The sequence below is a fragment of the Canis aureus genome, chromosome 6, assembly GCF_053574225.1.
Source record: "Canis aureus isolate CA01 chromosome 6, VMU_Caureus_v.1.0, whole genome shotgun sequence".
NCBI classification, from domain to species: domain Eukaryota; kingdom Metazoa; phylum Chordata; class Mammalia; order Carnivora; family Canidae; genus Canis; species Canis aureus.
Genome location: NC_135616.1, coordinates 14,271,935 through 14,298,563, shown reverse-complemented (window position 1 = coordinate 14,298,563; position 26,629 = coordinate 14,271,935). Strand labels below are relative to the sequence as shown.

At 37.2% G+C, this 26,629-nt stretch overlaps 1 protein-coding gene and 2 long non-coding RNA genes across 9 annotated transcripts in view; 1 reads left to right on the top strand and 2 right to left on the bottom strand.

Moving 5' to 3' along the window:
* The window catches only part of GREB1L (GREB1 like retinoic acid receptor coactivator), a 269,481-nt gene that overhangs the window by 224,032 nt on the left and 18,820 nt on the right, over nt 1-26,629 (bottom strand). The window lies entirely within an intron of this gene.
* The window catches only part of LOC144315539 (uncharacterized), a 92,405-nt gene that overhangs the window by 47,577 nt on the left and 18,199 nt on the right, over nt 1-26,629 (bottom strand). The gene's annotated exons all lie outside the window — the stretch shown is intronic.
* On the top strand, nt 107-25,414 carry LOC144315540 (uncharacterized). The gene is made up of 4 exons (XR_013381249.1): nt 107-219; nt 18,708-18,819; nt 20,255-20,339; nt 25,234-25,414. It is a non-coding gene; the product is annotated as an uncharacterized LOC144315540 (long non-coding RNA).

The following is a 26,629-nucleotide window of genomic DNA, read 5'->3' as shown; positions in this document are numbered from 1 at the left end:
TGTTTCAATTCCTCAGTCAAGAAGTCACTGTAAACTAAATCTATCCAGATCAATTACAGTGAGTTACTAAGTGATCACATGAGTAATTTCTAAAGCCACAGCAAGCCTCTTAATAAGGGACTGTCCTCAAACTCCCTGCCAGGAATAGACTTGGAAATGGGAAGTCTGAGAAGAAAGGGACCCACACCCGTTGCCCCCTGAAGGAGGAAGAATGACAAGGTGGGAGTGAGTACCTTCTATTTGAGAAGCGAGTCCCTTTTCTGTTGTATCTCTGGCTTGGTGTTCTCATGCTACTGCATGGCCCTCACCATTGTCATTACAGCAGTTCCGGGACACACATGATCCATGCATGTGTGTTTTCATGGAAACATACCATGGGTATGTGTGTTTTCATCAAAGGCCAGGTTACCATAATGATCATTGTTCTGTTACAGGTAAGCAGAGGTTGGCTCTCAATGTCCTCATTTGAAAGTGGGATAGTACTATCTACCTCACATAGGTTGCTGTAAAGCACTGCCTCAAGTGTTATTTACAAATGTAACAATGCCTTGCAGCAGACATTTCATTGTCATCTCATTAGCATTATACTTTTTCAATCTCCCAGAGTATATACTACAAAGTTTAACAGAACATTTCTGCATCTTTCTGCAAGTTTTCCCCCTCTGCTATTTTTGACTGTGTTTTTAAAAACTGTATAGGGCTTATTATTGTCCATTTATATAAGTGCTATAATAATTCGCTGGCCAAAAAGCTGGATCTTAAGTACTACAGGACAAAGTTCTGTTTTATAATGTGATTCTCTTTGCTAATGTCAAGATAGGTAAAAAGTCACCCAGAGTATGCCAGGAAGTACAGGAAAGCTGCTTTTCTTAAATATAACTTCCAGCTGCTTTTCTTAAATATAACTTCCCACAGTCCTCAGAGATTATCTAAAAAATGAACCTATACTAAAGTTCTTAGTCTTATATAAAAGGGATATTTTTAGCTCAGTTCTCAAAAATCTCCTAATGTATGCTAAGGGACAAACTATGAAAACAACAATTATTCCAACTAATATGAAATGTAGCTTTTTCATTTTTTTAAAGATTTTATTTTATTAATTTGAGAGAGAGAGCAAGCAGGGGGAGGAGCAGAGGGAGAGAGAATCCAAGCCGACTCCATACTCAGCATGGAGCCCGACTCAGGGCTCCATCTCTCAAGCCTCAGATCGTGACCCGAGCTGAAACCAAGAGTTTGACACTCAACCAACTGAGCAAGGCACCCCCAGTCTTTTCGTTTTTATTTGCTGTTACAAAGGAAGAAATAATCCCACTGGCATTCTCCAAAACTGAACTTACCATCACTCATTAATATGCAGTGGTGACTGGTTAGCTCAGAGGAGTGGTACTTGGTGCAAAAGCAGCAGTCTGGCCACAACCTCACAGCAGCACAAATATGTTCACTGAAGAAATGAATAACTTCTAGAACTTTCCTCCACAGACAGACATACACCCATTTCCCCCAAATGGAAGAAAGACCATAACCTTTTTTTTTCTTAATAGTCTTCTTGCTCACCTGGGAGAAAAAAATTCTTTTGGGCTATTTTCAACTAACACAATCCAAAATGTCTATGAAAAAAAGTAACAATATGAAACTGACTTTCAAGAAGTTGAAATAGCTAATTTATTTCATACAAATAGACTTAAATTGATTTTAATATTCTTTTTTTCTTATCATAAGGCTGCCAAAGCCTATTATGGACTCTTCTTCCATTTCCCTGGACTAACAATTGTACCCAAATGAAAAGACAGTAACTTAAATCTCATGCTTGGTATAGAAATATATTCAAGGGCAGGACTTTTCTTGTTAAAAGTGAGAATGAATCAAAAGATACTTGGATGCTACAGAGAACAAAAAAATTCTGGGTTTACAATTTAAATTAAAGTTCATTTTTAATAACATGTAGGATGGATGATTTAAGTGAAGAATGGATGATAGGGTTGAATATGAATGCATAATAACAGACAACTGCAAATATTTGGCTCATTTATTAGGGCATGTGTGTTTCAACTGGCAATGAACATTATACTCTGTTTTAATGAAAGACTTCTCCTCTTCCCCAAAAAGTTACTATTTAACATTGATAAAGTTCCAATAGTGCGTGGAGTATGCAGTTCTTTAGAACAATGCGTACAAGTTCTTGTTCTACATTCTGCTGTGGGAAAAAATAGTATGTATGACTAATTACCATTCTATTTCTCAAACATAAAACTCACAATAAAAACATTTCATATAATTGATCTTAGAGGACCACCTTATTTTATTTTATTTTTAAAGATTTTTTTATTTTTAAATAATCTCTACACCTAACATAGGGCTCAAACTTACAACTCTGAGATCAAGAAACACATGCTCCTCCAACTAAACCAGCCAGGTGCCCCTAGATTTTATTTTTAAGTAATCTCTACACTTAACATGGGTCTCAAACTCACAACTCTGGAAGCGAGAGTTACATATTCCACTGACCTAGCCAGCCAGGCTCATTTTGGTCAAACAGACCTCCAAATCAACTCCATGGACAGGCAATTCAAACCCCTGTGCAGGCATATCAGGACAGTCCATCCTCCACACCAGTGCTATTCAAAGTGTGGCCCATGGACTGATCAGGTAAGTACAGAACCACAATTAACAGAGTAATTTTATGTCTTTTGAATCCAATATTTAAAAATTGGGGGTTGTGTTTTGCATATCTTTTAAATTTCATTTTCTAGTTATTTATGCTTATTGTATTTTATAAAATTATTAATCTACCCAACTTGAAAACAAAATAAACTAGTGCTTCACCACAGATAGTTTGAGAAGCACTGCTCTATTAAACTCCATCTTTCTAGGCTTTTAGGGTAAGTTGGTCTCCCCTACCCAATATGATGAATTTTAGATAATCTGAACACTGAAGGCAACACTCAGCCATATACAACCTATTTTATCTCAGGACAAACATAGTGATCTACTGGGCACCTGGGTGGCTCAATTGGTTAAGCATCTGCCTTAGGCCTGGGTCATGATCCTGGAGTCCTGTGATGGTGCCCTGAGTCGGACTTCCTCCTCAGCAGGAGAGTCTGCTTCTCCTTTTTTCTTTGCCCCTCCCCTGTGCATGTGCATGCACACGCACTGTCTCTCTCTCTCTCTTTCTCAGATAAATAAATAAAATCTTTTTTAAAAAACCACAGTGATCTTTACATATATGTATTAGCTGTAATTTTGCCCACTAGAATTATGCTAGATGATAACTTTGCTATAGCATGGATTTTTTAAAATAAATTAATTTTTTATTGGTGTTCAATTTGCCAACATACAGAATAACACCCAGTGCTCATCCTGTCAAGTGCCCACCTCAGTGCCCGCCACCCAGTCACCCTTACCCCCTGCCCTCCTCCCCTTCCACCACCCCTAGTTTGTTTCCCAGAGTTAGGAGTCTTCCATGTTCTGTCTCCCTTTCTGATATTTCCCACTTATTTTTTCTCCTTTCCCCTTTATTCCCTTTCACTATTTTTTATATTTCCCAAATGAATGAGACCATATAATGTTTGTCTTTCTCCAATTAACTTATTTCACTCAGCATAATACCCTCCAGTTCCATCCACGTCGAAGCAAATGGGTATTTGTCGTTTCTAATGGCTGAGTAATTTAATATAGGTTCCAACAATTCTCTAAGTTTACACTTGCTCTATTAATGAGATGCTATAGCTAGAAATTAACTTCAGGCAAGTGGGCTAAAAGTATCAAAAGAAAAATATTTAAATAAGTGCTCCTACTGCATGAACTCTAAGAACAACATTTTGAGAAATTCTAGTTGGTTTGTTCTTTTATCAATAGTGTAGATTTATCAACATTACCTCCTTATTTGTAAAAGGACTGTTACCAGTGTGTTTTACATGAATTATAAACCCAAGTGCTCAGGTACAGAGCTAGTGTCCAGGTTAGGCATCCAGGCACCGTAAGCTTCTGTTGGAGATTCTTGATGAGCTACCTCAGTCAAGAACACAAAATGGCTGCCTGTTTAAGTTGGTGGCTGGCCAAGGTCCTTCCATCTTGATCCAGAAATGTACTTTAACAAACATATTTAAGCAACCACTGTATTCAAAGAATTGTATTAGGAGGTGAAGTTATACCAAGATTAATAACACACACTTAAGCCTGGGCTCTGGGGGAATACAACCTAGCAGGGCAATTATGTAAGTAAACAAATAACTATTACACAAAGTGACATCTAGTAGATGCTGTGACATGTTTATAAACCTCTATTTATACAGAAATTTAAAGGAGATAATCTCATATCTAGTTGGGAGGATCTAGATAGGTTTTATGGAATAGAATGCATTGAGAGATGCTTAAGAAGATGGATAAGACAACAACTAGTAAGATTAAGTAGAGAATGAAAAAATGAGCATGAGCTTAGTTAAACACACACACACATACAACTCATTTAGTTTCTTGCCTACGAATATCCTTGTCAAAGTTTGTGGCAATAGTACTAAAAACTATTACATCATTCATAAAAGTTGTAAACTGCTAAGGAAATCCATTCATTCAGCACTGGATTATGTGGTATTTTGTGGTTGTTAACTCAATAAGTGAATGTAAGAAATCAGATTCCAATGTTAGGAAAAGGACAGTCCACTCAAAGAAATTTTCAGTTTATATCTATAATATTAACAAGATCCTTTAATTATAAAATATTAACATCAACTTCTTTAGGTTGATCAGAGGTACAGAAGCCTAGAACTATATATTATATAGAATATACAGAGTGAGAGGTGACAAGCCAGAAGAGAATATGTCAGTATGTAAGTATTACCTACAATTATCAGATTCTTGGACTGGACCAAAGTATCAAAGGGAGGGAACTCTTCTGCAAGCTGAAGGACATGTGGACATACAGGTTACAACAAAATAAACTTACACCACATAATCTCCTCTACCCGACACTTCATCTCAGCAGATTTCCCAGGGTCTCCTGCACAATTAGCTGCTAATAGGTTCCAAATTATGGGCATCCTGGTCTACCAAGAATGAATATCTACTGAATTTCTTAAGAATTGTTTTGAGATTTGACTCATTTATTCATGAGAGACACAGAGAAAGAGATAGAGACATAGGCAGAGGAAGAAGCAGGCTCCCAGTGGGGAACCTGATGCAGGACTCCATCCCTGGACCCTGGGATCATACCCTGGGCCAAAGGCAGATGCTCAACCACTGAGCCACCCAGGCGTTCCTCTCAAGAATTTAAAAAAAAAATCAGCTGTTTCTTCATCTTTGTGCCTAGAAATTATACTTTTACCATTTAAGCTTTTTTAATACAAAATGTGGGATCCCTGGGTGGTGCAGTGGTTTGGCGCCTGCCTTTGGCCCAGGGCGCGATCCTGGAGACCCGGGATCGAATCCCACGTCGGGCTCCCGGTGCATGGAGCCTGCTTCTCCCTCTGCCTATGTCTCTGCCTCTCTCTCTCTCTCTCTCTCTCTCTCTCTGTGACTATCATAAATAAATAAAAAATTAAAAAAAAATAAATTTAATACAAAATGTCCTTTTTCCTATATATTGCAAATATTCCTCTTATTTTTCTATGTTTTAATCTATCAAATATCTGTCAATGTAATTGGAAGAACACTGGCTTTTTGAGAATCAGAAGGATGTGGATTTTCCTGAGTGTAACTCATACCTGAGAGAGTAGTGGGAGATGAGATCAATGAAGGATGTCAAGAATCAATCTTGATGCAAAGATACCTAGGAGTATAATTGTTATTATTGTGAGTAATATTTATTGAGTGCTTGCTGGGTGCTTCAGATGGATTCTCCCTTTTAATGTTCACAACATTCTTATAAGTACACTTATTAACCTCATTCCACATAAGAATAAGCTGAGGCAGAAAAAAACACATTTAATCACTAATATTTATATGAATAGATTCTTCTTTTTCTTTAGGACTAAGGGCAATAATAACACTGTCTTCTGGGAGAAAAACAAGAAAGGCAGAATCATAAGGTACCATTTGGATGCTCAAAGTAATCACACAAATTGAGATCTCCAAACTCAATGCAATCCCTATGAAAACTCCAGCTGGCTTTTCAACAGAAAGTGACACACTGATCCTAAAATTAATACAGACATTCAAGGGACCAAAAATAGCCAAAACAATCTTTAAAAAGATCAAAATTGGAAGACTTGTACTTCCAATTTCAAAACATAATCCAAAGCTATAGTAATCATGACTGTGTTCTAGTGGCATAAATGCAGATATATAGATCAATCAGTTAATACAATTGAAGGTTCAGAAAAAGAAACTTTCCTTTATGGTTAATTGATTTTTGGTAATGGTATCTAGGTAATTCAATTGAAAAAGAAGAATCTTTTCAACACATGGTGCCAACACAACCACATATCCACATACAAAGAATGAAGTCGAACCTCTACATTATATTATACATAAAAATTAACGCAAAATGGATCATATACCTAAATGTAAAAGCTTAAACTATAAAACTCTTAAAAGCAAACATAGTGCAATCTCTGTGACTTGGATTGGACAATGCTTTCTGAGTCATGAACCCCAAAACACAAGTAATACAATCATGAACAGATAAACCTGAAACCATCAAAATTAAAAACCTTTATGCTTCAAAGGACACCATCAAGAAAATGAAAAGATAGCCCACAGAATGGGAGAACACTTTTGTAAATCACGTATGTGTTAAAGGCCTTGTATTCAGAATATGTAAAGTTTCTTACAATTCAACAATAAAAAGACAAATAAATAGCCCAATCAAAAAATGGGCAAAGATTTCAACAGATATTTCTCCAAGAGAGACATACAAGATGCTCAACATCATTAGCCATTAGGGTAATGAAAATCAAAACCACAACGAGATACTTCATATTCTTTTGTATAGCTGAAATTGAAAAGACAGATAATAACAAATGTTGGAAAATTGCAACCCTCATATATTGTTGATGGAAACATAAAATGATATAGCTACTTTGGAAAATAGTTTGGCAGTTCCTTAAAATATTAAACATAGAGTTACTATATGACCCAGCAAATACAGTCCTATGTATACACCAAGAAAAATGAAAACATATATTCACACAAAATTTGTACATAAATGTTTATAGGAGCATTAAGCATTACTTATAATAGCTAAAAGAGGAAACAATTCAAAAATTCCCATTAACTGATGAATGGATAAAGAAATGATGGTATATCCATACAAAATAATAGTATTTAGCAATAAAAAAATGAAGTACCAATGTGTGCTACAACACAGATGAACCTTGAAAACACTATGTTCAGGGGAAAGAGCCAGTCACCAAAGGTCACATATGATTCCATTTACCTAAAATGTCTAGACTAGGCAAATCTATAGTGATAAAAAATAGATTAGTGATTACCTAGGGGCTAGGAGATTTGGGGGGTAGAATGCAGCTGATAATGAATATGTGTTTCTTTGATGGGGTGATGAAAATGTTCTAAAATTGACTGTGGTAATAATTGTACAACTCTGCAGAAATACTAAAAACACGGGATTGTACATTTTAAATAAGTGAATTTCATGGTATGTAAATTATACCTCAATAAAGCTGTTTTTTTAAAACAAACAAACAAACAAACAAATAAACAAACAAGGCTTTGAACCAATTAGGGTATAAAATGGAGTAGGGGGGTGAGGGGCTGATAGGCACCACACACACAAAGGGATAGGAAATGGAATACCCCTGCCTCGGATGTTGAGTTTTGCTGGCCACCCAGGGACTGAAGAAGGGAAAGGGGAGTATTTGCCAAGGAGAAGGCTAGCTTTAATATTTGGATAATCTTTTAAGATTATCTTTGAAAGTGTTGGTGACAAGTTCTTAGCTGTCATGCCCCAGTTATAGCAGAAGGAAGTGCAGGGAAGGTTATAAAAAGCATGCATTGTTCCTTAGGAACTAACTTGACCTTGGGCTTCCTGAAATCCTACCATCTAACTCATCCATTGAGCACAGTGTCCTAAAGCCAGTTAATTCAGTCTGTGGGTGGCGGGTTATTTCAGAAGAACAAAAATCCCTAGAGTGCCTGTCCCCTGTGACCTGAATATGGGTATCTGTAGATTCTGAGAATTCTTAGAGCCTTCTCCAGAATTCCTAGTCATTTTCCTACTTGGCCATGTGATAAATAAGTAAATTAACGTTACTTTAAAAATTTCAAACTAACATTTTAATTTAAAAGAAGGCTTCTTAGCATGTACCCAGTAAAGCACAGCTGCAAATCAGTGATAGGCAATTATTTAAGATGAATAGGCATTAGAAATCTGAGGTTACCCAACTCAAGGTAGGTTCTGTCAAGTTTGTACTGTTAAGTCCTCCATTTGTAAAGTTTAAATAGGATGAAAACACTGTGAGGCTGCTGCTGCCTTTCCAAAAGAGAAAACAATATTGTGTTGTTTTTTTTTTTCACAAAATTCCTGCCTGTATTCACTTCGATTAAGCATATTTGATTTAAAAAAAAAAAAAGTATGTTCAGCAAAATATCAGAGGCTAGAATACAGAACAATTTAAAAGGTAACAGTAACAAATGATAGGTTCTCCATATAGTAAATCTTCTGAAATACATATAAAAGGAATTATATAGAAGCCAACTTTTTATTTAATTCTGAATTTATTTGTGTTTTAGTTCAAGAGTAGTAAAGATTTCCTAGGACTTTATCCTAAGGAAAGAAAGAAAGAAAGAAAGAAAGAAAGAAAGAAAGAAAGAAAGAAAAAGAAAGAAAGAAAAGGGGGAAAAGAATATGCATTAAGTTATCATTATTACATCATCATTTTTAACAACAGAAATCCGGAAACAACCTAAGTGCTCGAACATGAGGATATGGTAATTAGTGCATGACACATGTACCCTATGAAATATTATGGAACTGTCAACAATGGAAAAATTGTTAGAATACTGTTTTATAATTACAGAGCTAAACTGTATGTAATAATTACAACTGTACATCAATATATAAACATATGAACAAGAATGTAAAAAAGCACACATAAAATGCATTATGAAAGTGAGAACTTCTATGATATTTTGCAAGGGAAAGGAGCTGGGAGAAATATATTTTGCTAATTATACGCTTACGATTTTACTTGATAGGTATAAATTTGTTAACATGAAAGGTGTCCATAATAAATTTTTAAGTCAACAAAGATGGTATGATAAAATTATGTTTTTGTTTTTACTAGTCAGTGTGGAATTTTTAAAGCAAATTTATTTTTATAATTTATATACCAAAAAATATACCCATCAATAGTTTTCAGTAAATTTGCAGAGCTAAAGCGCTCATCATCAAAATCCAGATTTGGGACATCTCCATTACCCCCAAAAGTTCCCTCATATTTGCTTGCAGCCAGTCTCCACTTTCATCTCCCCCTCCCTTCCCTACTGATCTGCTAGCTCTATAAACACAATTTGACACAAATGAAAAAATAATAAAAATAAATCAGATGTCCATATATTCACACAGAAAAGTCAGAATGGACATGCACCAAAACTTTATGCAATGGTCCATTTACAGATAATATTAACTAAATTTTTAAAAAGTGTTTTCCTGAAAATTTTAACCACTTAGCATCTACTGCCTACAGAGAAGGGTTTTGGTTTTGATTTCTGTTTTAAACAGGATATATAAGAATTTCACATAACTATGGCAGATTGTGCAGATGTATTATTTTCACTTTCTACCAAAACACAACTAAAAATGTAGTACAGGGTTTTTTAAAGGCATGAATTTGTAAGGACAAGAGAGAACAGAAGCCAGGGATCAGCAACAAAATTTTTAAGCAGATGGATAAGCAGATGACCTCACAGCATTAGAAAGTTGAATCTCAAGTTAAGCTTAGAAACAACCAGTTTACACAGTAAACCACATATCTCTCCCAAAGGCACTGCCACGTTAGGTTTCAGGTATGAGGATAAAGGTGAGGTTAGAAACAGAAGGATTAACTGGAATTCTCTTTTAAGAAACAGATAAATCCCCAGATCCTTTCCCCAAGTCCAAGTAGGCAACTATATCTTCCTGATTCTGCAGAAAGCTAGGCAAGCACAGTTGAAAGTGGGTAGGTACCATTCTGTAAACAGAGAGATTAGGTGAACATTTTATATAATGAAAACAGACTCCATTCACTTCTAAACTTCTCTAACTCAGCTTCCAGAAAGAAGGCAGGAGGTCAGAAGATTTCACTCTGGAGAATCTAACCAGTCTAAGAGGAAAGACTTAACATATAACAGTGATCTTTTCTTAGTGAAATGGCCCATAGGTAGCAAGACTCACCATGGGATCACAGCTTCTTATCAGCTTTAGGGGGTATTGTTCTTAAATAAGAGCAGATAGCCAGGAACACCAAACAACTGCAGAACACCTCAAACACAGAATACAGGGATCAAAATAAGCAAACAAAAAGCAACCTGGGGCAGATTCTGCAGGGAGAAAAAAATGATTAAACACTTATTTTATAAATATATTCAGAGATATAAGAGGATACATGCATAAAATAACAAGTAGATATAAAAACATACAATTTACCCAAGTGAGTTGAGAATTTGTGTCTACACAAAAAACCTGCACACAAATGTTTATAGAAGTTTTATTCATAATTGCCAAAACTGGCCAAGTTGTTCTCCAAAAGCTGAATGCGTAAGCTGTATGGTACATCCATACAATGGACTATATTATTCAAGCTATCAAGGCATGGAGGAAGCATAAATGCATATTGCTAAATGAAAAAGGTCAGTTTGAAAACATATGATTCCAACTATCTAACATTTGAGAAAAGGCAAAACTACAGAAAGTAAAAAGATCAGTGGTTGCCAGTGGCTTGTGGGAAGGAAGGATGATAAGTGGAGATTTTTAGGGCAAACATTTTGTACAATATGGTAATGATAGATACATGACATTATACATTTGTTAAAATCCATAGAACTGTAAGACACAGTGAATCATAACATAAACTGTGAACTTTAGTTAATAATAAAATATCAATATTTATTCAATTGTAACAAATGTACTACACTAACACAAGAGGCTAATAATAGGGGAAGCTATGGGGAAGAGTACAGAGGAGTATCTGTGAACCTTTGGTACTTCCTGCTCCATTTTACTATAAACCTGAAACTGCTCTAAAAAATCATCTATTACCTAAAACAAAACAAAACAAAACAAAACAAAACAAAACAAAATAACCAATAAAGATTCTCTTAAAAATACTGCTACATTAGCAATGAAATTGGTATTCTTACATTACAGGGGTTGCTATAAATTGAAAGAATCTTTTGGGAGATCTTATGCTGCTATGTCTCTAAAACTATAACTTTTAACTGAGCAATTTTACTTTTAGAAATCTACCATAAGAAAAAAATGCAAAGTATGGTAGGGAAGGTCTGTAAGCACCAAGCAAAAAATTGTATCTCATCTAAATTATCCTGTGGGTAAGTGGTTAAATAAGTTATAGTATAGCATTAGATGATAGGCTGCTTTAAAAATTATGGTCATAATTTTAGTAATATCACAGAATATTTAGAGAAGTACTAATTTTAAAAGAATACAAAATTACATATATAATTACAATTACAAAAAATATTTCTGTAAAAATCTGTGTGAAGTCATTGGAATTATAGCCTTCCTTTTTCTCTACTTCTCAAATTCTCTAAAATATTATATTTTATTTAAACAAGGAAAGCGTTTGAAGTGATGAGGAAACTATGTTCTATTACTTTAATTAAACATTGGATTTGGTAATATCTTAATGATACTTTTTCACCAAAGGAGGATTTAAATCTTGAATGATTTTTATAATAAAATATTTGTCAGAAGATAATTTCTTTAAGATTTTATGTATTTATTTATTCATGAGAGACACACAGAGAAAGGCAGAGACACAGGCAGAGGGAGAAGCAAGGCTCCCTGCAGGGAGCCTGATGTGGGACTCGATCCCTGGACCCTGGGATCATGACCTGAGCCTAAGGCAGACGTTCAATCACTGAGCCACCCAGGTGCCCAGAAGATAATTTCTGACAAATATTTAGATACATAAAATTACTTTATAGGACATGTGTTCAGTTGTGTGGAAAGTAGTACTATTCTAATGTGACTAAAATTCATGTTTATTAATTTAAAATTTCTTAAAGTCTTGACTTTTTAAAAAATAAAACATTATTATTAGCGTTAAGATAATTTGAGTTTTAAACTATATAATTGATCAGTTTCTGGTCTAAGTGTGGCATTCCTTTCCTTATGACATCTGATTGCCACTTTATTAATTCAAATCTGGACTCTGAGGATGATAATTTCTCTATAATATAATGTGACTGGTGTTCTCTCTCTTGTATATTTTTGAAGTTGGTGTAATGAATTGCTTGAAGATTACTATTCTGACTTACATACTCTGAGAACTCTTGATATCAGAACACTCTATACCTAGAACATTTTATACTAAGTGTTCTCAGTGCCACCAAGTACCAAGAATTCAGGTACTAGGTGAAACTGCTCAATGCTAAGTGTAAAATTTCTAGTGTTTATACTAAACTTCATATTTTGAGGAGAATGCTGTTGTAGCCTTAGTATCCTACAATCTACAAGCCTAAATGGCTTAAATACTAAATAAAAAGTCACCTATCACACCTACTTTGTCAGTTTCAACAAGTCTCATGAGTTTTTGTCGTATTTTATTGACAGGCTCTAGAGTAAGGAGAATGTTTTTGATACTTCATCATCCAGCCAATTTCCCAGACTCGTTTCATTTCAGAAAACCATCTACTGATTATTTTTTATTTCTGCTGGGAACACTTGAATCCAAAATAAGTTCCATCCTTTCTTGTTTTCACTTATCTTCATTACTTCCATGGTCTCACACATTTATTCAACAACTTCAACGTGCTGAATATTGAAGATACAGAGATGAAACACGTGGTCCCTCCTCTTAAGAAGCTTCAAATGGAATTGAGCAGACAGACAAGTCACAGTGTAGTATGGTGCAGTGGTTTATGCAGGTACAGCATGGTATGGTATAGCATAGCATGAGAGGGGGTCATGGGAGCTGAATTTTGCCATGTTCAGTTTGAGGTGACATTAGGACATCTAAGAAAGTGGGTACCCGGGATCCCTGGGTGGCGCAGCGGTTTAGCGCCTGCCTTTGGCCCAGGGCGCGATCCTGGAGACCCTGGATCGAATCCCACATCGGGCTCCTAGTGCATGGAGCCTGCTTCTCCCTCTGCCTATGCCTCTGCCTCTCTCTCTCTCTCTCTCTCTCTCTGTGTGTAACTATATAAATAAATATAAAATATTAAAAAAAAAGAAAAGAAAGTGGGTACCCTAGTAGGCACTTGACAGAGAGCTCTACAAAAAGGTCTAGGCTGGGGATAGATATTGGGAGTCATTAGTATAGGGATAATGAGATTGCCTAGGAAGAATATGTAATGGAAGACTAAGGATGGAATTCTATTTAAGAGGTGGGAAAATGAGTAGCAGCATGCAGAGTACTTGAGGAAAAAGAAAGAGAAAAGCCAAAAGAAAGTAAAGTAGGTTTTAAGAATGAATTAAGGGGTGCTTATATGGCTCAGTCAGTTAAGCAACCAACTCTTGATTTCAGCTCAGGTCATGTTCTCAGGGCCGTGAGACTAAGTCCCCCATGGGTCTCCACACTCAGTGGAGAGTCTGCTTGAGATTCTCTCATTCACTCTGCCCCTCCACTCTCCCCTTTATCTCACTTTCTGAAGAAGAATTAAAAGAAGGAGGAGGAGGAAATCAGTCAACTGTATCATAAGTTCAAATGAATCCAACAGGACAGGAATGGAAGGGGAAAACTTGGAGGGGGCACTTTCATGAGCCCCCTAATGGGGGGACTAAATCATATGATGCTGTGTGGGGAAACAGTAACAAGTAGAGAATGTGTGTTCAAAAGCTGGGCTGTGGGGATGCCTGGGTGGCTCAGCGGTTGAGCATCTGCCTTCAGCCCAGGGCGTGATCCTGGAGACCCAGGATCGAATCCCACGTCGGGCTCCCTGCATGGAGCCTGCTTCTCCCTCTGCCTATGTCTCTGCCTGCCTCTTTCTGTGTCTCTCATAAATAAATAAATAAAATCTTAAAAAAAAAAAAAAAAGCTGGGCTGTGAAGGGAAAGAGAGATATCCAAGGACAATTGATGAGGAGCATGAGACCCCAAAAAATATCAAAAAGCTTTCTGCCTTTCCTTTCTTCCTTCCTTCCTTCCTTCCTTTTTTTTTTTTTTTTTAAGATTTTATCTATTTATTCATGAGAGACGCAGAGAGAGGCAGAGAAATAGGCAGAGGGAGAAGCAGGCTTCCTGCAGGGAGCCCAATGCAGGACTCAATCCCAGAACCCCGGGATCACCACCTGAGCCAAAGGCAGATGCTCAACCACTGAGCCACCCAGGCGTCCCTCCTTCCTTCTTTCTCCCTCTTTCCAACTCCCCTCTCGGTCTTTATTTTGTCTTTCTCTTTCTTAATCTCTTCATTTTCTCTTCCTTCTTGCCTCTTTCCCTTCCTTCCTTCTTTCACTTTTTTGTAGAAGAAACAGAGATTAATTTATAAACTATAGGAAAGAAAAGAGTTTAGAAGCAAAATGTTGAAGATAACACAGGAAGAAGGTATCACAGATGTCCTCCCTCCTCACTCTGAGGAATCAGAAGAGTCAGGACCCAGTATTTGCTGCAGGAAGACCTCATTTTCATCTGTGAAGTAGAAGGCAAGTTCATTTTAGGAAAGCTGAAAAGGGAATAGAAAAATAAGAGAATTAACTTTAGGCAGGCCAGCTGTTCAATGTAATTGGGGAGGAGCTGATTTGGGATCATGTAGGATTTCAGGTCAGATTTCCTAGCAGAGATGAGAAACCATAAATGTAGTTGTTATCAATTGCCCTTGTTGTGTGTTTCTCTAGCAAAGGTCAACAACCTAGATGTAAGAGCAGAGAAAAGTGGATGGTTGGACAGTCAAGTATTGATAAAAGCCAGAGAACATGTCTTGAAAACACTGAGAAGTCTAGACTCTAGGGTTTGTTTACCATAGAAGAAGTGGTACTGTAGAAAGAGTAGAAAGGTAGGAGCAGAGATCCAATAGGAATAAATATATAAGAAAGAAGAGATGCCCACAGGCATTCACATGTAATAATTAAACCCAAGATGAGTTCATGATGAAACCGGATGAGGGTGAGGGAGGGACCTTAAGAGACCAACTACTTCATTCTTTGGCCGCCAAGCAGGACCATCCAGACTTCCAAAGGAAAAAGACTCTATACTATTTTCAAAACACCAAAAGTAGATATTTCTCCACATCAGAGGTCAGGGAAATTTTTCTGTAAAGGATCATATAGTAAACACTGCAAGCTTTGATGTCACAATTATTCAATTCTGAGTTGTAGCTTAAAAGCAGTTACAGACAATATGGAAACTCCAATAAAACTTTATTTTCAATACACATGGTGGATTGGCTTTATTTAGTCCAGGACCAGTTTGTTGATTTCTGCACCATTTTCTTTTGGTGGATTTGTTCTTTTTCATTGATTATAAGAATGTTTTATATACAAAGAATATTAGCACTCTTTTACATACACTGCCAATATTCTTCTTGTTTATATTTTTTGTTTTGGCTATTTAAAAAATGTAGAAGTTTAAATAAATATATTCATGTGGTCAAATCTATCAATTTTTTGTTTTTGCCTTTATAATGATGTTTAGAATGATCTTCCCTATATTCATATCATTAAATATCTCCCTTTGTTTTTTCCTAGAGCTTTTAGAGAGAATATGTGTGTGATAGATAAGAACACAAACTCCAGGAGTGCCTGGGTGGTTCAGTGGGTTAAGTGTCTGCCTTCAGTTCAGGTCATGATCCCAGGGTCCTAGGTTCTAGCCTCATGTTGGGCTCCCTGCTCAGTGGAGAATCTGCTTCTCCCTCTCCTTCTGCCCCACCCCTCACTCGTGCTCTTGCTCTTTCTTTCAAATAAATAAAATCTTAAAAAAGAAGAGAAAAGAAGAGTAATAAGAACAACAATACAAACTCTGGAGTCAGAATGCTGAGGTATATACTGCCTGTAGCAAAGTGTCCACTGCCTTAAAATTGGATGTGTGTTAGGCGGTGGGGTGGGAATAGCTCCTATTTATAGGGCTGCTCCAAGGATGGAATGAGTAAAATATGTAAACATGATAAATCAGGTCTTGACACATAATACAAGCTAAATAAATGTTAGCTATTATTATTTTGATATCTTTAAGTCATCTGGAAATTATTCTGATTTAAAAAGTGAGATCGAGGGGCACATGGGTAGCTCAGTGGGTTAAGCATCTGACTCTTGATTTCGGCTCAGGTAATAATCTTAGGGTCATGGGATGGAGCCCTGCCACAGGCTCTGAGCTCAGTGTGGAGTCTGCTTGTCCCTCCCCCTTCTCATACTGTTTCTCTCTCTTTCTCACCTGTGCGGACACACACACACACACACACACACACACACACACACACATCAATAAATAAAATCTTTTTTTTAAAGTGAGACTGAGATAGAACTCCATTCCCGCCCCTCCCTTATTTAAATCCATCTCCCATCACCTTTTTTCAATCTTAGTTTCTGCCCTTCCTTCATGAGGCATAATCAACAGTTTAAAACTTTTTTTCACCATTGTTCCAAGTGTGGTATTTAAAAAAAAATTTATTGATTTATTTGGGGGTGGAGGCAAGGGGAAAGGAAAAGAGACATCCAAGCAAACTCCTTGCTGAGTGGGGAGCCCTAGGCAGGGTTCAATCTCACAACCCTGAGATCACAATCTGCGGAGAAACCAAAAGTCCAAACTTAACCAACTACACCACCCAGGCACTCCATAAGTGTGATATTTTCTTAATTTAAAACTAAGGGCAGCCCCGGTGGCCCAGCGGTTTAGCGCCGCCTTCAGCCCAGGGTGTGATCCTGGAGACCGGGATTGAGTCATGAATAAATAAATAAAATCTTTAAAAAATAAATAAATAAAAAATAAAACTAAAAATTGTACTTCTTGTATTCATATATTTTATTCCAAAATGCTTTCTGGCTGAAAGGTTTACTATATGATGCCATCTTAAACAACACTTTCTCTTTTCCTTTTTTAAATCACATGAGCTGATGAACTAAAGCAAGGTCCAGAGCCTTAATGCAGCCTGTGAGGTCCAGAGGCCTGACCCTTTCCTACCTCTGTGCCTCTCCTCAGTCCAGACAGCCCTGGCTCCCTTTCTCAGCTCTTCCCCCATGTCAAGCACTTTTCCTCAACCCCTTCATACACTGTGAAGTGCTCTTACTGCAACTCTTCTCTACCTTTATCTCACTCTTCCTTTTCATCTCAACACAGACAGTACATCCTCAAAAACTTCCTCACATCTCCAGTATAAATTATGCACTCTTGTAACTCTTTGCCTTTCTAGCCCTCATCCCAATTGTATGTATAAAATCATACAATTATATAATTATAGACTCATATGTGTATAACTGCCTTCTCTTGGAATAGGAACTCAATATCAGTTGAATTAATGAATAAAAAATTAAAAGTAAATATACAAAAATTTTTAAAGATTTTATTTATTCATGAGAGAGAGAGAGAGAGGCAGAGACACAGGCAGAGGGAGAAGCAGGCTCCATGCAGGGAGCCCAATGCGGACTCGATTCTGGGGTCCCCAGGATCAGGTCCTGGGCCGAAGGCAGGCGCTAAACCGCTGAGCCACCCGGGCTGCCCAGTAAATATAAAAATATTATCAGTAAAATAAAAATCTCATTAACCCATTCTCCACATATGTGAAATTTAAGGCCACTCAGATTTAACTGTATGCTTAATCTATTTATGAAAAAAATTTGTTTTTATTTTAATTCATTAGTTAATATACAGTGTTATATTTAAAAAAATTTTTAAGACTTTTGCATCATAATCATTTGTATACAACTAGATGCTATTACTACATGTTAATTATTTGTAAGCAGCTAGTAAAATGATCATTTATGCTGAGATAAAAACATCTTTATGAAAATTCTATAATCAAAAATTTTATGAATTCAAAATTAGCCTTTTCTCCTTTTAGTCTGAATTGAAGTTTTACTATTGTCAGTACATTCATTCCTGCATTTATCCATTTAATCCGTCATTTAAACCCACAAGTTTATTGGTTATCTCGTAGGTATTAAGCCCTGGTGATTGAAAGATGTATTGTACATGGTCTGTGCCCTCTAAGAGTTTACAGCCAAGTTAAATATATGCCAACCAGGTATTACAGCCAAGGAGCAGTACACACAGAGGGCTGCTTGTCATCTGGAGGGGTCAGGGAAGACTTTTTGGAAATATAGTTGAGACTTTACTATCCATGTTTTAACTGTCTATAAAGAGAAATATTCAGTGAAATATCTTTAAGAAATAACAAGAGATAGTAAGTCTCATTTATTTATAAATTCTTGTGAAATTCACTTTTCACATTTGCAAAGAATCCCTTTATCCATTTAACTGTCTTCAAGACAACTAAATTTCACTCAACCATAGTGTGGCAGAAGCTGACAAGATGCTCACCAAATCCACTTCCTCTCCCCAGAGACACAGCCAAACAGCATTTCCTAGTTCTCACAATAGAATGTGTCCACCGTGATGGCCAGACAGCTAAATGTTGTGTGCCTTCCCTATACTCTCCTCCTTCCAGGGGGATCCTGGAGGCTGGAATTCTAAGAGGGCAACAAAAGATAAAAGGATCCTAGATCCCTGAGCAACTTCAAGGAGAAGCAACTCACCATGTTGGATTGCAATGTGAGCAAGTAAGTAATTAAACTATTGAAATTCCAGCAGTTAGCTTACCCTAATGAATCATTCCACTGTGAGGGCAGGGTAGGGTAAGGGTAGTATGTAGCCATCAGAATTTTAAAGAATATGAGGATGACAAATACTCTGAGCCCCTTTTCAAATACTCATCTCGCCTTCTTCTTTGCTAATAGGACCCAAGTTTTGTTTGGGGTGCCAATGCATGCAGCTCCAGAAAGAGCATTTTGATTGATCTAATAAGTTCACCATGAAATTCATGTTCCTTATCTTTCTAGATTTTCTGCAGTAAAGGATGGCCAAACACCCAGTTCTAGCTCAGGAAACTAGACCTAAGGGGAGTTTCCTACAGGGATTTCTAGGAAAGGTTTTCCTTTTCTAATAAAAAGTGACCTGCATGGCTGGCATCATCCCTCTCCCCCACCCTTGACTCAACCAGGGAACTGCACAACTGGGGTTGCATTCTGAGCTAATTCAGTCAATGCATTCTGAACTAATGTAACATATTTGTCAAGCCCATGAATTTCTGAGCTGATAATGGGATATGCATAAAAAGAAGGGTGCATGCCCCATCTAAAGGCATTCAGAGATAATTTTTAATTTAAATATTGAAATGACAGAGGCCTCAAAGGGTCCATGGCCACTCAGCCCATGAAATCTTAAATATAAAAGCCTATTAACACTACCCTTTAATTTTTTGTCATCATCTGTCAAACATAGAACAATAGTTTTATCTCTCATGCTTTCTTAATGTGCTTCTTTTTTTTTAAAGATTTTATTTACTTATTCATGAGAGACAAAGAGAGAGAAGCAGAGACATAGGCAGAGGCAGAGAAGCAGGCTCCCTGTGGGGAGCCCGATGTGGGACTCCATCCCAGGACCCAGGGATCATGACCTAAACCAAAGGCAGATGCTCAACCACTGAGCCACCCAGGTACCCCTTAATGTGCTTCTTTATCTTTCTAAAGATTTATTTGAGAAAGAGAGAGCGAGGGGTGGGGGCAGAGACAGAGAGAGAAAGAGGCTGAAGCAGACCCCATGCTGAGCACAGAGCCTGATGTGGGGCTCAATCTCATAACCCTGAGATCAGGATCTGAACTGAAACCAAGAATCAGACGCTTAACCTTCTGTGCCATCCAGGTACCTCTAATGTGCTTCTTTAAATCAGTACAAAGTGTTGGCTGAGAGCTCAGGCTTTGGAGTCCAACTTCCTAGATTCAGATCCCAGCTCTGGCACCTATTGTATGAACTTAAATGATACTAAACTTCTATACATTCTTTCTCATTTCTGAAATGAAGATTATAGCATATGCTAAGAATGGCAATAAGGACTAGATGATATAATCAGTATAAGTTCTTAGTAGATTGCTTGGCTCATAATGCTTAGTAAATATAAACTTTTGTTTTAACTACATCTAAATTTCACCCATACAGCCTCAAGTAATGAAATAATCCATTATCTGTGAGAGGATGTCTGCTACCTATGGATGTAAATGTGCTTTATGTTCAGGGCCTCCTGGTGAGTAAACTAAAGAATAATTAAGGTTGCATGACAGCCTTTGGACTGCTTGGGTTTTAAGCAGGGTTAAAATAACATCACGGCTAAGTTGTTTTAAGTAAAGGATTAGAGTAAATGACTAAGAGTCAAGGGCGGGATATGAGAGGACACTAGAGGGGTATGGGCTGTGTGCCCTTTCCTGCCCTGGGAACTCTTGGGCTTGTGGACTCTGGAGCCTCACTCCAGACAAGATGATAAAGAGACAAGAGGTAGCAATAGCCAAGATGGTCATTCCAGCAGCAGTTGCATGCCAGACTCCCTCTCAACACTCCACTTACCTTCCCTGTGCTTCTCCAAAATGGAACATTCACCATTACAAGGACGTGGACCGTGTTTTTTGTTTCCACATCTCTGCTCATGCAATTTCCTTCCCTTAAAAATTCACCAGCCCATCTCTGCCTGTCAAAAATCTATTCATTCCTCAGTCTAACATAAATGTCTCCTCTTTCAAGATAACTCTCTAGTTTCCCCCCCTTTAAAAAAAAATATTTTACTTATTTATTCATGAGACAGACAGAGACATAGGCAGAGGGAGAAGCAGGCTCCTCACAGGGAGCCCAAAGTGGGACTTGATCCCAGGACCCTGGGATCATGCCCTGAGCCAAACACAGATGCTCAACCACAGAGCTACCCAGGCGTCCCTCTAGTTTTCCCTCTCAAATAGTCTCCCTGACATTTTTAAATCCCTGTTGAGCTTTATTCATTCAAGAAACATTTTTAGGTATGTACTATAACAGAACTATCTCATTGTGCTAAGGGGCATGGTCTTGATCCTTCAGGAATAGTTTATAATGGTTATAACAAATTGAATTTATTTGTACCCTCCTCTCTCTCCCCCAACTGGATATGTACTGGCTACAAGAAGAGATATATGTATGTGTAATAGAATAGTAAAGGAAAGTTTAGGTCCAAGAGAGAGAAGGAATAAAACATGCTCAGCATCAAATGTAGCACCTAGGAAACCAGGCTAAATAAAAAGGGAAACACAATGATCTTTTATCACAACATTCTGTTATCAACAGAGAAGAGGATGCATACCAGTTCCTCAAAGCAAATAAAACGTATCACTTACTCTAAAGGATCATATACTTCCTCCCTTGGATTGTTACAGAGGTTTCAAATAGTTACATTTCAATGTCAAAACTGCTAAAACAGGGGATCCCTGGGTGGCGCAGCGGTTTGGCGCCTGCCTTTGGCCCAGGGCGCGATCCTGGAGACCCGGGATCGAATCCCACGTCGGGCTCTCGGTGCATAGAGCCTGCTTCTCCCTCTGCCTGTGTCTCTGCCTCTCTCTCTCTCTCTCTGTGACTATCATAAATAAATAAAAATTAAAAAAAAACTGCTAAAACAGAGGCATGTATAATAGGATGCGAAGTAGTTCACTAGATTTCAAATTCCTTAAATGTAAATAATACATTTTATTCATAGCAACAGGGACAATAATGCTATCTTAAAGGGCAACTCATCAGAATACCATCCTAGATTGCGTTTTCAGAATTAAGAAAGCTGAAATAGGATGCAAGGATTTAAATGATTGTCAGTCACTGTTCACATCCCATAGAGATGAATGTAATATTTGAGGCATATGATAAAAATATACCCATTTTTACATCTGCCTGTAGGAGACATTACTTAGGTAATCAGATATTATAGCACACATACTTGGGATTTCCAACTACTCACCCAATGAAAGCATCCCTCTCCCTAAGGGTATAATAAGACTTCCTTAATGCTGGAATCATTACCAGCTCCAGGCATTCCCCTTGTCATTTATCAACAACGAACTACTTGGGCAGAGAGCTTTCATAAGCCTGTTTGCTTTCAGATGTGACCAATTTCCCCATTCAAACTGTAAGATACTGACATCCTAAAATTTGTCCCTAAACTCAGGTCCTGTGTTTGGAGAGGTATGAGACTTCAAGCAATGATGAATACTACCACCAACAATGGAACTGGTAATTGGCTCTGAAAGTTCCATTAATAAAATTCTGCTCAATTAAATAAGCACCTAAGTACTCTCTAGGCACAAGGCAATGCACCCAGAGCTGAGAGAAACACTTTGCCCTTTACACCCAATACAAAGAGAAGAAATAGAAAAGGTCTCCTATAAGTGAAAGGGGTGTTTCGGATTACACTGTGCTCATCAGGCACCTGTCTCCCCCTATCAATTCTATCACAATTGCTAGATTCTGATCTTACATCTGGAAAGTTCCTGTAATTCATACCCTTTAATTCTAGTTTTCAACAACATCAGAACTACATGAAACATAAAGCAAAAAACCCCTGAAGCCCAGGCTAATGATGTGATTCTCTTATAATGCATTTCCCTATCTGCACTTGGGATACCTGAAATCTCACTTTGCCCTTCTATTGTGTCTCAGTTTCTCAATTTGCAGAGTTATGATTTCCACATTCAAGGTTTCACCTATTAGGCCTCAGGGCATTGGAGGAGGAATAGGGAGAGGTCATGTTCACTTTTTTAGACACAGTAGTATTCTGGCCTCCTGGTCACCACCAAAAAAAAAAAAAAAAAAGAAAAGAAAAAAGAAAAAAAAAGCTTATCTTAAATCTCCTCTGTCATTTCTACTATTCCTGGAGGGCAGAAAGCAATAGTGGAAAAAAAGTTCCTGCAAATACCTTCCCTTATCACACTTTATGATTGGAAGAGGTCATAAGGCAATCAAGCATGTGCTTCTTGTAGTTATTTCTTGTATCAACAGGTATTTACTGAGCCCCTACATCTATGCTGGGATCTGAAGAATCCAAAAGCAGTGAAAACACTGTTCCTACTCTGGAGATTTATAGTTTAATAGAGAGGTAGGGTTTACCCAAAAGCCCAATTGAGACCAGCTAAGTTGCAAATCCTCTGATACTAACAATAAAAGAAGAAATCAACCACACAATCTTAGAACTGAAGGAAATCTAGGGAAGAGGGAACCCAACCCAACCTCTCTCCATAGGCAAAAATCTTCCAAAATCCTTGGCCAGGGTCTTTAAGCTTCTGATTAATATAAAACTCACATTTCACATAATACTCCATTTAATTTTTTGAAGCCTCTCATAGCTAAAACATTTTATCCTATTTTGAACAAAAATTCTCCCCTACTTATCATTCTATACAGCAATGATTTAAAAACCTCAAAGTAGCGCAATATATCTTTAAAAGAAATATCAACCGCAAGTCAACTATATAAAGCAGTTAAAAGTAGAACTCTTCTGTTGGGAGCTGCAAAGGGCCCTCAGCATGTCCCCTAGTGCCCCCTGCTCTATCCCTCTGCAGCCCAAGGCACATCAAGATGTCTGCAACTCTGCAGAGCAAAATTTAAAAACCACTGCTTTAAAGGTAATGAGAAGCAAATCTAATTCCTGCTGCACATATCAGCCCTGGAAGACAGCTATCTTGTCTCGCTCTAAATCTTCTTGGATTAAACTTGTCCCTTTCAAATATCTACTCCCTTTATGTAATTTTCTTCCATATCTCCTCCATCCTGGTCACTCTTCTTCTGAAAATGTAGAAACCATATCTAAACATAATTCTTTAGATACTGTGATCAGCTAAGGATGCTGCTCTTGGTGCAGCAATAGAAGTTAAGGAGGGCTTAGTGAATGAAGAAGGACCTGAGCTAGACCTTGAGAAATGTAGGATTTAGGTAGAAAGGAGAGAAGATAAAATTCCAAGCTGGGAAGATAGCATGAACAAAATACAGAAATTAAAATGAGGGCCTCCTGACACACTTTGAATACTTCTCCAGGCTCTTAACTGGTTCTTTCCATTCAGCCAGCTGCCCACTCTCTTATATTTCTTGGAAGAAAATTAAGCCAGATTTTATCTCCATGAATGTAGGCTTCTGTGTGCTGAAACCAAACAAGGAACATGATCTGGGCAGTACTAAAACTAGATCATTTCAATATTGTAGTTATTGCCACAGAAGAAAGTACCTGACAAAGATGTTTAAGTCTAAAAAAAGTGTGTCACCTTTCAATGAGTCAACATCTTGATAAGAAGATTCATAAAGGTTATAGCACTACTGAGGAGGATCCTTGGGAATCCTCAAATCTAAAGTCAACCCAAAGAACATCTTGCCTCTAAAAAATTATCTTTTGCTTTGTCACTCACCAAATCATTGGTGATATGTGCCACAAATGGTCTCCTGGTTGTAAAAACAGCATTTTCATATTTCATATATATATATGAGTGCTAACCCCCCAAGGCAAAACATCTTGTGAAAACAAATATTAAAAGACTGATTTTTTGGTAAATGTAACCTTCAAAATCCATCCTCTCATGTTACTTAATTTTCCCACTTACAGATAAGAACTGAAGCACATCAATGGTTCATATAATTTGGTTTGTTATTCAAGAATGAAGATCTTAAAGATAGGATATTTCACTATATACTCCTTCCTATAAAATGTGTTCATTATTGATTACATGAATATTTACTATTTCATATTACAGGAATGTGATTTTTATAAGTGCAGTCCTCACAAACCTGGAGAAATTGAGATCTTGTCCTAAATTTTAATATGTGTTATGAATCTAAAAATTTTAAAGGTGTCCAAAAAAACTGATCTTACTAGCATTCAGGGTAATTGATTCAGACATTTTATTTCCATTATTTTCTCTTTTCCTTCATCTCAAAAGGGGATAATCTGAATTGCTCTAATCTGAAAAACAACAATAAGTGTAGCAAATACTTGACAATGAAGATGGAAAGCCTCTAAAAATCTGTTACCTTAGTAACGGCAAGAATGTGGAAGAATAAGAATACACTGTCAGGACATCATTTCAGATTCCACAGATTTGAGGCCTAAATACAGTCAGCTTTCATTAGCTTTTTGTTTTTCCCAGCAGGTCCTTGGACTTTGAAACAAAACCTGAATGACAGCTATGAGCAATTCCAGCCTGGCTCCTGATTAGCTATGCCAAACAAAACAACTCTCTGCAGTGTAAACTTTCCAGGCATCTGCAACCAAGCCTCTGTAGAGACTATAATTCCTCAGTGAGATTTGAAGGAGAGTCAGAGGTTGGGGGGTAAAGGGTGACCAGGAGGGGGAAGGGGGGAGGGGAGAAAAGGATAAGACCTTCCCCTCTACCTCGACCTAGTTCCCTGAACTACTCTGATTAAAGCAGGGGAATAAATAAAGTAGAACTTGTCTTGGTGTTGTTGTCATTGTCACTTTTTAATTCTGCTTATTCTAGATTTAACCGATTCTCTAAATCTGAATGTGCTATTCCAATTAACGTCCATAACATCGTATTCCAAACCACCCATGCATTTAAACCAAACAAGCTATTCTGAGGCCCTATTAGTATCAAATAGAGCAAGGAGTGGATTAAAAACATCTAAAAGAGAAAGGAAACAACATCTATGAATAGGCAGTGCCCCATATGAATGCAAACTAACATTTTGTGCCATTTGCTGTCATTCACCTTTGGTGCATGCAGACCTAAAATTAATTGCATCAAATGACAGTGCACTATGTTGTGTGGTCCCATCTGCTACATAATTAGATCCTGGTAGAACTATTAAGAAGCTTTTTTCTTATGATCACTCCCCTTAATTTTACCTAACGAACATTCCTTTATCTACACAAAAGAATTACAGATTAGATTTCAAAGCAGTCCATTTTGATCAGATGCTTAATTTTAAAGTTATAAGTGGTTTCAGAAAAAGTTGTCTGAAGAAAATTCTATATTGGAGTGCTAGCTGACAGTTCAGTTGTAAAGAGATGAGTTGAATTAAAAGATTGACTTAAACTTTGCCAATAATCCTTTTAAAATTTCAGAGGTAAAAACTATTATTTTTATACTTCTTGGTGACACAGCAACATGGTAGCATTGAAATGTTCTCTTGTCTTCTGGAAAAATGACACTTAACCACACTGATCTCTATTGCTTCTGAGATAACCTACAGACACTGGTAGTTGGGTTACTTAGAACGCTGGGCAACAAAGGTCCCTGCTCCTAGTCAGTACCCATTTTTTTTTAACAGTCTCCTGATGATTATGTGGTGTTTAAAGTAAGGAAAATAGCTCTAACACCCTAAGACGTAATTTGCAGATATATGTCAACAGATGTCATAGAAAACTTAACATTTGCATAACCACATAAAAGCCTAGCCCAGATTAGGACAACATTAAATTTAAATCATCAAAGATTCAAGTGGAAAATTAAAGTTCAGACATAAAGAAGCACCTTTATAAAGATTTATCAAAAATCACAATCAGGGAGATACTAATTTTGGAAA